The following is a 13,856-nucleotide window of genomic DNA, read 5'->3' on the forward strand; positions in this document are numbered from 1 at the left end:
GCTCCCCTCTCTGGCAGATGAGATCCCATTATCAGGCAGACGAGAACTCCACCTCCAGGATTTCACAGCTCCTCTGTTTATCACATGGCTCTGTCAAGTTGGGCACCATTAACCGATAATGAAAGGAGACAACCGGTGCAGTTACAAGCAAAGCACTCCACATTCTACAGGCCTAAGCATGTATCTGGGAAGCTGACTGTGTCTATTCAATTCTGTTCAGCATTCAAACGGCCCATCACAATACCTTTTCCCTGAGCACCCCTTTCTACAGCTACAGTGCCTTCGATCCCGACAGAACAAAAACTGGTTACTAGGTGCGTCTTTCTGAATTCAGAGGAAATGAAATCTAACAGAGCTGTGTGCTGCTCGAAAGAGAAAAATGACACTTTTCTGTAACGCTTTTTCCTAAAGATTATTAAAGGAGAACAATTCCTTGTAAGAGCTACCAGAACCAGAGGGGGTGTATGAAGGGGAAAAAATGGCACAATAAAGCAACACAAACTATCATTTTGGAATATGTTTTTTTTTTCCATTCACATCCAACATAATTAGTACAAGTGTTACTAAACAAAAAGACTGCGAGAGTGCCACTGAATCAAAGGCCAACATGGCCCCTCCCTCCCCCCTCCCCAGCCTGACTACTCCATTTATGGTTTATAGGATTCTGTAGCCACTTACGCTCATTAAAAATGAATACTTAACAAAAGCTGTGGCTGACACACACTGTTTGCTTTAGCCTGATTCCTCCATGCCGGAGAAAAACAAGCCACTCAGAGGCAGCAAACACAGAGAGCAAGTGAGGGAGAGAAAGTGCTCAGCAATACAAATAAGTCAGCCAGTAGCTGAAACAACAGAAAAAAGTGACATGGATGACTGAGCCAAGCCTGTGAGAGACTTGGCAAGCCTCAGAGGCCCTGGCCTCTTAAGCACTCATATCTAGTAACTTCATTTAATACATTCACCAGGGATGAGCAGACAAGTTGAAGGAAAAAGGGATCGAGAGAAGAAAACAGACTTGTAAACCAAGGGGAGGGTTAGGTTGTGGCGGTGGTGGGGGTGTACTTCAGAAGCTCAATTTTAACACACGACTAAATCTCTGCAGTGTAACAAGCTAACTTCCCTGCTGCCAAAACATAATACAGTGAGGAAGAACAGATGTGCTAGATTGAACCTTGAGACCATTTTACCATTCTCAGGCAGGTATTATCTACAGGAGCCATTCTTCACGTATTAGAAACTTGAACAGTGCTATTCCAGATGGGGCTTTAAAGCAGTGACTCTCTCTTCGCCACACGTACTATATCCATAAAGAACAAAGACTCTGTGTGACTGCTGCTTGAAGTTACTGTTCCTCATTCTGACGGCAAGTGCTGATAGCCCCCCCGCTCTTCTCTGTTGGCAGGCAAGCAAAAAAAAGCTGACTTCAAATCATTCATTGCCCCTTTTAGCCTTCATGGATTCTTAAGAGAGCACTTTACAAGTTGGGGAATCCAAAGGGAAAATAGGGTCTTACATGACTAATTAAAACACAGACTTTGCCTGGAGGGGGTTGAGAGAAGGGGAAGCAATAAAACAATCCTCTCCAATCTCCCAACAAAGTAACTCAAGGAAATTACTCAGCTAAATATGGTTTAACTACACGCTTGTGGATATGAAGATTCAAGTTTTTCAAGGACTACTGCTTTAGCTAAAAAGAACATTGCTCAACAGAGTAAGATTTCATTAATTTAAAAAAAGAAAAAGGACCTTCAAACAATAGACGTTACACTTTTCTCTATACAACAAGCCCTATCAAGGTGACAAAAGACTAACTGAAAATAAAGATGTCCTTTGGAGGGAATCCAAACAGACAGATAGTAATTAAGCTGCTACCTACCAAGCCTTTATTTGAGATCATTAACACAGTTGTAAAAATGTGAGGGAAGCCAAAGAGTGGTATTTCACTTTAGGCAATCAGTGCAAGGTCTAGCCTCACATAGCTATCTTGTTTACATAGCTATTCACAGTCACATTTGGCAGCCTCGCAACACTCTGAAAACCAAGACACTTGTAGGCTACATATGTCTAATGTCTTTGCCAAGCTACACAAGCTACTCAAGAGAGTGAAACTTGCTTGCAGCGGCCATTTGGTAAAACTATTGCATATTAAAAAAAACGAATGTAGGTAAATCTTATTCCAGATGGAGATAGCTGCTACCTGGCAAACAAACCGATTCAATGTTAGTGAGAGGACGCATAGCTTTTTATAAACTACAGCATGTTGATATATATGAACAAAAGCAACAAACTTCACAGGATATCTACCCGTCTACCCTTTCCATTAGCTCACAGGTTGCTTAAACGAAGAAAGAAGGTAAGAATCATTTTGTGAAATGCTTAAGAACCAGAAAATAATCAGCCAAATCGGTGTGGCCATAACATCACATATATTCAAAGTGAAAACAGACACAAAGAAATGCACACGAGTAATACCATAGATGATATTTCACTAAATCCCTGATTTTCCACAGACATTCTTCGAGCTCTCACATGGACTGTCTGTGTCTGTCTGATTCTCCAGGCAAAACAGGGCCTCATTCATCTGAATAAAAGAGTAGTTCAGCCTGCCATGGCTGCACCGAGAACAGGCTCTGAGGAATGAGACTGTATTTCCAAGAGGGCCACAGAGAGACAGAGTGCAGGCTGTGGTGCAAAAGAGGAAGTTTACATTTCAGGCAAATCCTCTTGTGAACAAAGACACAGCAACATAAACAAACAGTACATGTGTCTGGTGCTTAGCTCTGGATCCAGTTAGGAAAATCTTTTTCAAGTAAAGTGAAACTGTGTTTAAAAGTGATCGGCAGTCCTGGAAAACAAATAAGTTCCGTGATTGTGAGAGCAAAAGAGAGTGGCGGTTGGGGTGTGTGATTCCTGTGTGGTTACTGTCTGCGAGCTAATCTGTTCAGATAGCCGGTGACTGCTCCATTCCACACAGAGCACATGGCCGTCCCACCTCCATACACTGCCACCCTATGGACAGTGAGCAGAGGTGCAGCTTCATGCTGTTGCTGTGCTAAAAAGAGGGGGGTGGGGGAACTGAGGCTCATAACGTGTAAAACAAAAAATTAACTCCACACACGATAATTCATGACATGCGTATTAAGATGCTCAATATGGCGCGATGGCCCACAAAGCTGTATCTTTTTTTTTTTTCCTCCAGTACCAATGCTTATTCAAAAATCAATTATTCTCCTCTGGTTACACATGGCTGCTCTCAGTGTGTAAGCTAATGATTCAGCCATCTAGTTTACAGATAGATAGCGATAACTAGAATAAGCACATCCATTGTAGGTCAGAGGAACAAGATTCTCAAGCCGTTCAAGCTGATTTCTCACATCTTGGATTTTTCCACCTCACTCTCCTCCTCACATTCCTTTTTCTTTATCATTTGGCATGAATAATAGCAGAGAGAAGTAATCTCAAAGGCAAATGTACGGTCAGTATGTCAGCACTGGGTGTGGTGAGAAAAGGATGTGTTATTCAAAGAGACAGCACACAGAGAGGGTGTTGAGGCTGTGTTATGAGATTAGACTGTTTTTGTGGGAGCGAATGGGTAAAAATCGGTCTGTGTGCAGTCAGAGCAGACAGTTTGGAGATCGCTGCTGAGGTCAAGAGGAGCCACTTAGCTGTGCTTTGGCCTTCCAACCCCTGCAGCGTTCAGAATCAACCGTTCCACTGTGGGAGTAGATAAAAAGCTTGGCAGCAGTCTCGCAACTGGAGACAGCTACATTTACTAATGCATGCAGGCTTTATTTATGGATTTTTAAAGGTACAAAATGGAAATTAATGGGAATAGGCAAGAAGGTGGGAAGCTCGCTCATTAGCCAGAATATATATTAGGTTAAGCTTCACTAGTGCAGATCCCCAAAGGCACTAAACCTTTTTATAAACAAACATAGCAATAAACAATCCAGACTAAAAACCATACTTCTATCGATTACAACAAAACCATGAAGGTCCTTTTTTCAATTTTTTCCCAAACTATTATCACTATAATTCCACATGTGGTTAAACGAGATTTACACCAGATGTGATACTGCCTTTTTTCATCACTACACATTATTATAACGGCAATGAGACACGAAGAATAGCTGTTGCTTTGATGTCTCTGGTGAGGAGATAATGTGCTGAAATCTGAGAATAATATGTTAAGTGTCATTTATGAGTACATGGCAAGCCTGCTACTCTTTGTCTTTATTGTTTGGACTTATAAATCAACTGAGCATGGAACTGTGTTTCTCATTATGCTGTTGTGGACACACAGAGAATTACTACTCAGAAGTGGTGAACTGGAAATTCTGCAAATTGCTTGTTTGGATGCACATATTCTGCATAATGCATGAAGCATCTAACATATAATAGGTGTGTGTGTGTGTGTGTGTGTGTGTGCGTGTGTGTGTGTGTGTGTGTCTGTGTGTGTGTGTGTGTGTGTGTATATGTTAGAAAGTGAGTGTGCGTGTAAGAGATAGCGACCGAGTGGGAGAGACTGGGGGAATGAGAGATAGAGTAACACTGGTGATATTCGATATTGAGCAGAGTGGAAACCTAACATGCAGCATACTAACTGTTTTCATAATAGGAACAGGAGGGAATAGACAGAGGAGGCTTGATGCAGCACTGGCTCCTTAAGTCAGCTCGTGGAAGAGGGATGGGTGGAGGGAAAGATGGATGGGTCGAGCGAGGGAAGGAAAGACGGAGCAAAGGAGGGAGTGCAATCCGTAGCTCTCTCTATTCCTGCACACGTCAGCAGCAGGAGGGCAGGGATGCGCGGAGGCCAAAGCAAGCCAATTACCAAACTCATTAAGTAACCTGCTAGTCGGCTTTGAACTGCAGCCCCCTCCATATCGTGACTGGATTCTCCGCCGCTGTTGTGGACATTCTCTCACCTCTTTTTAAAATTTTTTTTTTTATATAATGGCTTGAGAGGGGAGTGGAAATGGCAAGACAGTAATCACATTTTCATATGTGCCCATTGGAATTAAAAGTGCAACGCAGAATCACAAGTGAAACCGCAGTAAAAAAAGAGGATTGGTAGATTGGTGGCTTTAAGTAACAGCGCCAAAAGACAGTATTGCACTGGAAAGAGGAAATGGAAAGGAAAGAGAATGGTCTGCACATTAAATAGGAAAACAATGCATCCAGACACAAACACAAGAGCGGGTTAGCATGAGTTAGCAGTTAAGGGACGAATGAGCGCTGACAGGTTTGAGCTGCTCTCTCCAGGGGAACAGAAAGTATCAGGAGTGATGGCTGAGAGGGGAAGGAGGAGTATGGTGGAGAAGACGAAGCACTACAAGGGGTGAGGATGATGAAGGAGAGGAATAAGCCTGAGAGCAAAATGGGCAGGTAGAGGACATGATCGCAGTCTACTGGGTGGGGCAGGAATAGAAACATTTTGAGGGGAAGGAGAGAGGGTTAGGGCAGAGGAAAATGCTGCTTTAGTCAGCGCTCCAGTGTGGTGAAACATTGTTGACTAACCTTGACTGCATTCACCTCCTAGTTCACTGCCACACTGCTTCTCAACAAGTATTGACACAACGACAGTCTGCAAGAGAAAAACTGAAGGGAAAAAAACAGACACACACAGAGGAGAAGGGAAAAAACCATGAATGATGTGTAAATGGAACAAATGAGGTGATAACAGCTTGACAGTAGAGGTGTATGCATGGGTGAAGACGGCTGCCATATTTGGCATCATGTGGAACACATGGTGAATGTAGCCACTGAAAGACATGAGGGTGAACAAAAAATAATACCATTCACAGTGCAGTTAACATTTTCAATGAGGAGATTGAGAGCATTTATTCTAAGCCAGTATTCATTTCCCTCTTCTCAATAAACCCCGGAATAAACTCTGGATACACACAGATCTAGGCACTCATACCTGCTACACACTGTAAAACACACACACACATATACACAAAGAAGCACACTCGCGCACAGTCCCCCACCCCCGAACCTCCCCCATTATCCCATGAGCCCTCTCTTCTCTGCCTCGCTCGACAAGAGCTTGGAAATAAAAACATCACAGCTCTGCCTCGCAGCACCTGTTCAATAACATTGACATTTCACATTCAGCATCCGCACACTGAGAGATTCCCTGCATTTACTCTCTTTAACACCCAGAACTACACACACACACACACAGACACGCACACACACTACAATCTGCTACATTTCAATGTAAGCATTTTAATACAGCACAGACTGGGAATGTGTACGTGTGTGCACTTCTATTCTGCGTGCACGCCTGCTGTCACGTATGAGGTGTAACAATCAAATTAATTGTTAGATCTTGATTTTGACAAATAATGAGTGATTCTTGCACAGTAGTCTCATTCTTTTCATGAAAGCTGTATATTGTATTCAATCTATTACTTGGTGGATAAAGCTTTTGCAAACAAAAGAAAACCAATGAGGAAAATTTCAGAAAATCTGTCCAGACGGTTTAGAATAATATACTCTATAGGTTATGTGTTTGTGGTATATTTATTTAGCTTTGTATATTATATAGTATATTCTATGTAGCTCAGGTCAGACGCCTTAAAGGCAAGATGAGATGAACTGATGAACATGTAGGGCAGTGTGGGATGAATATGTGTAGGATTTCTCTGTTTGTCTTTAAAAGGAGGGTGTGGCTGATGTTTTAACCAAATACCTATTAGTGGCAAAGCTTGTACGAAACAAAGCAACATCCCGAGATATTTACCAGATGTACAAAATTATACCGTTTGTTATTATTCATTCCCTGCTTCTGATGCAGTACACCTCCTGAATTCAGCCTGCATTGTGAAGTGAAATGGTCTGTTTGGCTTTGAATTTGAAAAATAACACCAGGTGTGCAGTGAATAAAATCAAAGTATTTCTATCCATGCAATCTCAGCACTGTTTGACGATACAGCAAGCAGGGTATACTGTTGTATGACACTTGGAGGAAAGAACTAGCACAAACAAACATACTGACTCGGTGATCAAAGAAGATGTTGAGGTCGTGGATGTTTGATTTAAAGATTTGGCTCTATTTTGTTTTAGATGCACCATGACACTATAATGCATGTTTTCATACAACAGATGCCACCTGAGGACAAGATGAAATGTGCAGCGGGCCACCTATTGCCAGGGCTCAATGGTGTCGCCAGGTGCAGCCTAACCTGGGTGGCTGAGCAAGGACATCTGTTTGACAGCATTCGAGCCATCAGAGCCCCGACATAACCACAGATTAAATGGCAGTAATTCTGAGGATTAGATCCATGTATGAATAGCTCACATTGATTTTTGCAATCCCCTCAGTAACTCTGGGATTACCACGGTGACAGACAATGTTGCCATCAAGCAGACACATACAGGGACTCATCTGTCTCCCAGTTTAAAAAAAAAAAAAAACCCCTCTAAAATCAGTCTGTGACTAACCTATCTCCATTTTAATCTGCTCATATCTCGCCCTAGAGGCTGTAAGCAAATAGCACAAGCCATGCAACATCATTCCTTTAACTAACTGCCTATTCAGTCTCTCCCAATAGTCTCAATAGAGCAACTAAAACAAGTTCAACAGGCCTAGAAATGTCCATTCCTATATTCTAGCGTGTGTGTTTACGTGAGAGCAAGATCACATCCGCTCCGTTAGAGTTGAGGGTTATTATATGTGAGCACCATGGGCTGATGTGGATGATGACAAACTGGCCTTTCCTTCTTTAGCTGCCTGGTCTCAGTCCTCACTATCTGAATATGCATGCACTTGTGCCTCAATGAGACCCTTTTGACATGACAATCCCAAAGTCCTGTGCTGAGACCCCAATCCCCTCAGACCACCACGGTCCTTCGGGAGCTTGATGACATCAAAGACAAGCGCTCTCACTTTCATGACTTTAGTCCATCTCTCAGGCTGTCAATGTCTCTGGCTGTCCACTATCTTAACACCAGGCTCATACTAACCACTTCAAACACCTCCGCAACACAACATGAGGAGACTAAAGATAGCCTGTTCTGCATCTTCACAATTTCCACACTCACAGGCGGGTGTCAAGTGTGTTAGGATATGAGCAATGATTCAAATGGGGCTTCCAAAGAGGAGACAACACTGGGGTTCAGTGCAACATAAATAATTACACCTGCACTTCTATATGAAAAAACATGTTTAAAACCTCTAAGCTCAAGCACAGTTTTCATCTCAAGTCAGCTTGGAAACCATATTTAGAAACCAGCAGAAACCCGACTCCTTCATCCAAAATGGCTGCATTGGTCATCATGGCTGACCTTAGCCACCTATCAAGCCAAACAAAAGCGATTACCTGGTGATTAGTGTGAATTGTGAGGCAGCTCCATTAACCTTTGACAAACAGAGTATGGAGGCTGCAGTGGCCAGCCAAGTGGAACGCTCTCCTGACTACCTCTGAAAAAGACATGAGTGAGGTGAGTGAGAGAGAAAGAGAGACAGAGAAACTCAGTGTGACAGTGGAGCAGCTCCTATTAGGTAAGCACATTGAGCCGTCAGGCCGGCACATTCATCAACACACAGAATGCCAGTCAGCAGCACCAGCAGGCTCGCCTTCTTTTCTACCATGCTACTGTTACTGTGGTGAGGTGGGGAGGGGAAAGTGATAGGGAGGCATTTGCAAAGCAGATTTGGACCACTCTACACAGCATTTGGCAGTGCAAATATTTCTATGCATGGTTCGGGTGGTTTTTACTAGCGATTCTCCTGCCCTAATAGATCGGCCATGGGCTGCTAATGATACCATTATCATACATGTACTGTGATTGTCTGGACCCAGGGTGTGCCAAGATCAATGGACAGCAAAATTTGGATCAATTGATTAGTCTGCTGCTGTTAAGCTGCTAAAACATATTTTGCGTACAGTCAATGTGTTGTTGGATGGGCTATGAATGAATTGGGTCCTTGCCTGCTTTCAGAGTGCAGCATCCAGACATGGGGTTAGGCAAGTGGATCTGTGCCATATGAGAAGTGAGCCGAATTGGCAGGGCTGATGAGCTTCCTCTGCTCATCTTAATGTCAACCACTACCATTACAAACAAAGCTCCAAATTAGGGCTTAAATTACTATTTAACATTCCTGACATAGTCAAAACAAATGAGTACTTGTATAATATTTCTATTGTCCCTTTGTCACTGTGAATAGTCCCTACACCACCATGTCGAGGTGATTTTAATTTGAAAACCACATAACCAGCAATGAGCCTGCAAGTACCCATTTTACCCGTTTTGTTCAACATGCATGGTTAAAGAATTGAAGACAAAACGTCATTGTAAGAAAGACTGAAATGTATCATCATGGTAAATTTGACTCCTATAGCATTGCATTAATGTTATTTACATTTAAATCAACAGTCTGAAGCATCAGACTACGGTTGTGGACAAAAGAAGTATCTGCAACACAACCACAGTGCAGCCCATACAGGCCAAAATGAATGAGCAGACATAGTTGTTGTGACAGTATCAGTGTGAGTTTGTATCACCAGAAGTGATGGTTAAACTTGAAGTGCACTAAACACTTCCTAACATTTTTCTTCATCAGCATGGGCTTAAGAGTTAATTGAAATGAATGTGTTCTGATTTATACGATCATTGAAAATCAGCATTTATATTTTAAAGTGCTGGTATGACTGTATAAAGAGTAGGGTTGTTAAAATAGATAAAACTGAGGGGTGGATACAACATTCTGAATATCACTTATTAACTGCGAACCAACAAATAAGCCAATGCAAAAAAACTTTGTCAAGCTTAATGTTTAATTTAGACCTGCAACAATTAGTTGATCGAGACAAAACTAATTTGAAAGAATTTTCACAAATTATTAATAATTTAACAAATTATAAAGCAACTGAAAGAAACCCACTGGTATCAGCCTCTCAATTGTATTTTTATTTTGCTATGATGCTATGCTATTACACTAAAACTATGCTATGCTAGTAAACTGGATATTTTGGGGTTTTGATTGATACATTTTGTAAACATCCCCATCGGCTCTGGGCATGTGTTAGTGGCCATTTTTCACAGCGGCCAAAGACTTGGATGATTAATCAAGAAAACAATCGGTAGACTTTAGTTGCAGCCCTGGTTCAATTTTGACTGTGGTACAGATGTTAATTAAACTCCATTGTTGTTGCTCTTAATGGACAAAATAACAAAAACAGCTGACAATATCATACTAATCATAATCACATAACAAAACAAGTGAACACAGACACAAAATTGCCAGAGTTGAATTAACACATCTCTTATAAAAATGCATCTTCCAGCATTATAAAGGTTCCATTTATTGCAGGGCTATTGCCTTCGATGGCAATATATTTTACAAATATTAATTTATCGCGTCAACCTCCTAAACAGCGTTCATGCTTGAATCATAAGCCCTCTCCTCTTTTCCTGCCACCGACTTGGTCTCAATCATGACTGTAATTTGAGAGCAGCCTGATTGTGTTAGGAGGTAGCTGATTGCTCTGATGAGCAGAGAGCTGCTGAAGAGAAGAAAGTGGGCCATCTACGCTGAACAAATAATGACACCAATAACAGCCAGGGTGATATAAGGTTGTCAAAGAGACTGTGTCATTGTCAAATGACAGCCCTGTCGCTTGCTCTACAAAATGCAAACTCGCCAGAAACAATCCTGTATGAATACATCTCTGGAACAGCCTTGAGCCTCGCAAACAGTAACACTTTTGCAATGCAGTGGCACCATTTAATCACATTTAAGTGAACCCATTCTACCCACAGGCTTAACCCTGTTTGTGGCTTTGCCCTATCATCATCCTTTAGGCAGCATGATGCAACTTATTCCAGTATACAAAGGCTAATGCAGCTAAATCACACCTAGTGGACTTGAATGCTTGACACTAAGCTTCCCGGCATACTAGCTAGCTTGAGTGGGCGAGAAATGAACCTTGTTATGTGTCCTGACACTGGGCCCTGCTCCCCGGCAAATAAAAACATGCCTCTCACTTACTGGCTGCCTGCGCCCACAGCCCCATACATCAGCATTATAAAGGAGCTCGGCAGCCTCAAGGTCAGCTCAATTTCCTCCTGCCGTTATGAAGTATCAGAATCACAGCGAGAGGGGGCACCCACACACATGTAAAGAAATGATTTAGGAAGCAAAGAAGGGGAGGGAGCGAAAGAAATGGGGGGGGGGGGGTTTGGAGTATGAAGGAGAGTCAGTGTGTTATACAATGGGGAACTGTGACAAACCATGAGGAGAGAGCTAGCCTCTTCTACAGTAAAGATGTGTGAGTGTGGGCATTTGTGAGGAAACCTAGAGGACATTAAGCGCACTTGCTCATTCCACACACTAAGCGAATATAGTAGTCTGCAGTACAAGTAATTGGATTGAACAGTTTTTGTTTAACAAGCCGATTCCACTTGTGTAATTGCTCAAGTGTAGTCTGTGAAACTACAAAGCAATTAGGCCTACTGAATTATTGTTTCAGAAAATGTGAATACAATGTTTACCATTTACTGTAATTAAATTCTAAGCTGTTACATGGGCATAACAGCGACCTAATGCAAACCTAATGCCTTTGTTCCTTTCGAGATCTGGGCCCATTCATCACATGCCCAAGCAATTTGATAAATTACACAGGAGCATGAAAGCAGATCATGTGCGTAGCAGAGAGTGTGGTGCGTGTGTGTTTGCCTCTGACTGAGTCGGCAGTCATCCTTGGCTGCCTCACTGGCTGAGGTTTGACATCTTCAGCTAAGAGCCTGGGGAAATAACAGCAAATTCACTTAATGGCACCACCTCATCTATTCCTCATACAGGGAGAGGAGGGAGAGAAGAGGGAGAGTTCCTTGAGGTGTTACAAAATGGCTGTGTGCTCTCGGCTGTGGTGCCGTCTCTCCCATCCGTGGGGGTGCAGGTGTGTGGGTAAACACTGAGTGCATTGAGATCCATCAATGGCCTTGGTTGGCCACCAGCTGTAATTTGCAGTCAACTCTGACCCTTTGTAAAAAGCCAGCCTGCCTGTGATGCGTCTACAAAGCTTTTTGTGGTGACAGTGCAATCTGTGCGTGTGTGTGTGTGTGTGTGTGTGTGTGTGGTCACGTATGGGTATGTGTATGATGATCTGTACATGCAAAGACAAACATATACAGACATGGATGCAGTGACGATGTGCATGGCTGCATGTAGGTCCATGTATGTTTGTGCAGGTGTTAAGTAAGCACAAGTGTGTATGCCTGTGTGTCTGCAGGGAGCGTTACAGAGCCAGAAGTATAATGGCCCCACTCCATCTTTGTGTGAGGTATTGCAGAACAATCCAGAGAAGAGCACAGCAGCCGGGAGGGAGACTGGGCTGGCTTGCAGTTGGATAACATCTCAGGGTAACGGCAGGTATGCTATCAGCGCAGCCCCAATCCCCTTAAAGCTATTTTCAGAGCCTCTGACCCCAGCATGACTGGCTGGATGACGTCTCTTTGCCAGCAACACAGGAAGAGCAAGACCCAAAACCACACTGCTGCTTCCTCTCAGCTGCACAACATTTCATTCCAGTAGCCTTGAACAGCTCCACTGTTGTTCAGATATTTTACTAAAAAAGACTCAATGGCTCAATGGCCGTGTTTACAAGCACTGCAATTTCTCTATAATTCACACAATTGAGACAATATCATGAATAATAAATTGCCATGTAAAAATACTTTTCCAATTACCCGAACACGAATATGGTCATAGTCAGAGAAAGCATAATCACATTAGACACGTATTCCAATTGGCTTTTTCGGCAGCATTTTAGATATGCGTACACCTTAATGAATGCTTTGAGGGCTTTGATAGTATTTTGCATCAATCCGACAGCTTGATAAAACAGGCTCTACAACATCCGGCTCATGTAGTTCTCGTGTAGCCGCAAAAATGTACATTACAAAGCACAATGTTATAACAGGTTATAACACAGCACAGACATGACGGAGAGATATGGTATGAGGCTGAATACTGGAAGGAGACTGATACTTCAACATAATGTGGAGTAGGCAGCTAAAGATATGTTGTGTAGCATATTCATGGGAAGTACTAACCCGCATAAACAGAAATACATATAGAATAAGGTCAGTTGTGAGATTGCTGCAGTCCATGTAAATGCAGTTGATAACACAATCCCATCTAGGGCTGCAATTACTGATTAGTCTCATTAACGATAAAGGCGCTGATGATTCTCCCAATTAATCAATTATTCGTGAGAAAAATGTGAAAAATGCTCATCATCATTATCTAAAGCCAATAGAGAGAAAGCCTCAAACTGGAATGTTTCACGTTTTTGCTTAAAAAATTGTTAAATGATTAAGTAATTAATTTTCTGTTGATGGATTGATCATTTCAGCTCTCATCGAAACTTAGGACCAAGTGAATAGCAGGCTGTTGTAACTTAAAATGTGACCAAGATGATGCTTTGTCCAGAAGACATGTTGTCATGTGGAAGTGTTGGGCCATGAATTGAAATGAACTAGACAAAGGAAAACCAACAGACTCTTCAAGTATTGCAATGATTAAACTTTTTATGAATAAAAAGACAAAGGATTTTATCAGTCACAGTGCAATCGCGCTTGTACCACTCAGGCCACGCTGTGCTCTTTGAATACATTTCTAGCAGCGGTGTCTGTTAATAGACTAGCTGATAACAGCTGCATAATATCTATCAGTGAGTGCAGTGGTGCTGGAGCAGGGAGACGGATGCCTTCTGTGAGCTCTCCTCTTACATAAAGCTCTATCCTCTCCCATCTGAGTGAATGGCTTCCCACTACTCGGCTCCCCATGGTTAGCTTGTCAGCCCCCTCTCCATCTCTTTTCTCCACACCTGCACCTGACATTG

At 42.4% G+C, this 13,856-nt stretch overlaps 1 protein-coding gene across 2 annotated transcripts in view; it reads right to left on the bottom strand.

The window, feature by feature from the left end:
• The window catches only part of rerea (arginine-glutamic acid dipeptide (RE) repeats a), a 122,971-nt gene that overhangs the window by 91,664 nt on the left and 17,451 nt on the right, over positions 1–13,856 (bottom strand). Inside the window, exon 2 of one of the 2 annotated variants that reach the window (XM_056383851.1) lies at positions 5,518–5,598. The exons of the other annotated variant lie outside the window; for it this stretch is intronic. The gene's annotated coding sequence lies outside the window, so the exon portion shown is untranslated. The remainder of the gene's footprint in view (positions 1–5,517; positions 5,599–13,856) is intronic. 2 annotated transcript variants of the gene reach the window in all.

The sequence above is a fragment of the Seriola aureovittata genome, chromosome 9 (assembly GCF_021018895.1).
Source record: "Seriola aureovittata isolate HTS-2021-v1 ecotype China chromosome 9, ASM2101889v1, whole genome shotgun sequence".
Classification (NCBI taxonomy): Eukaryota; Metazoa; Chordata; class Actinopteri; order Carangiformes; family Carangidae; genus Seriola; species Seriola aureovittata.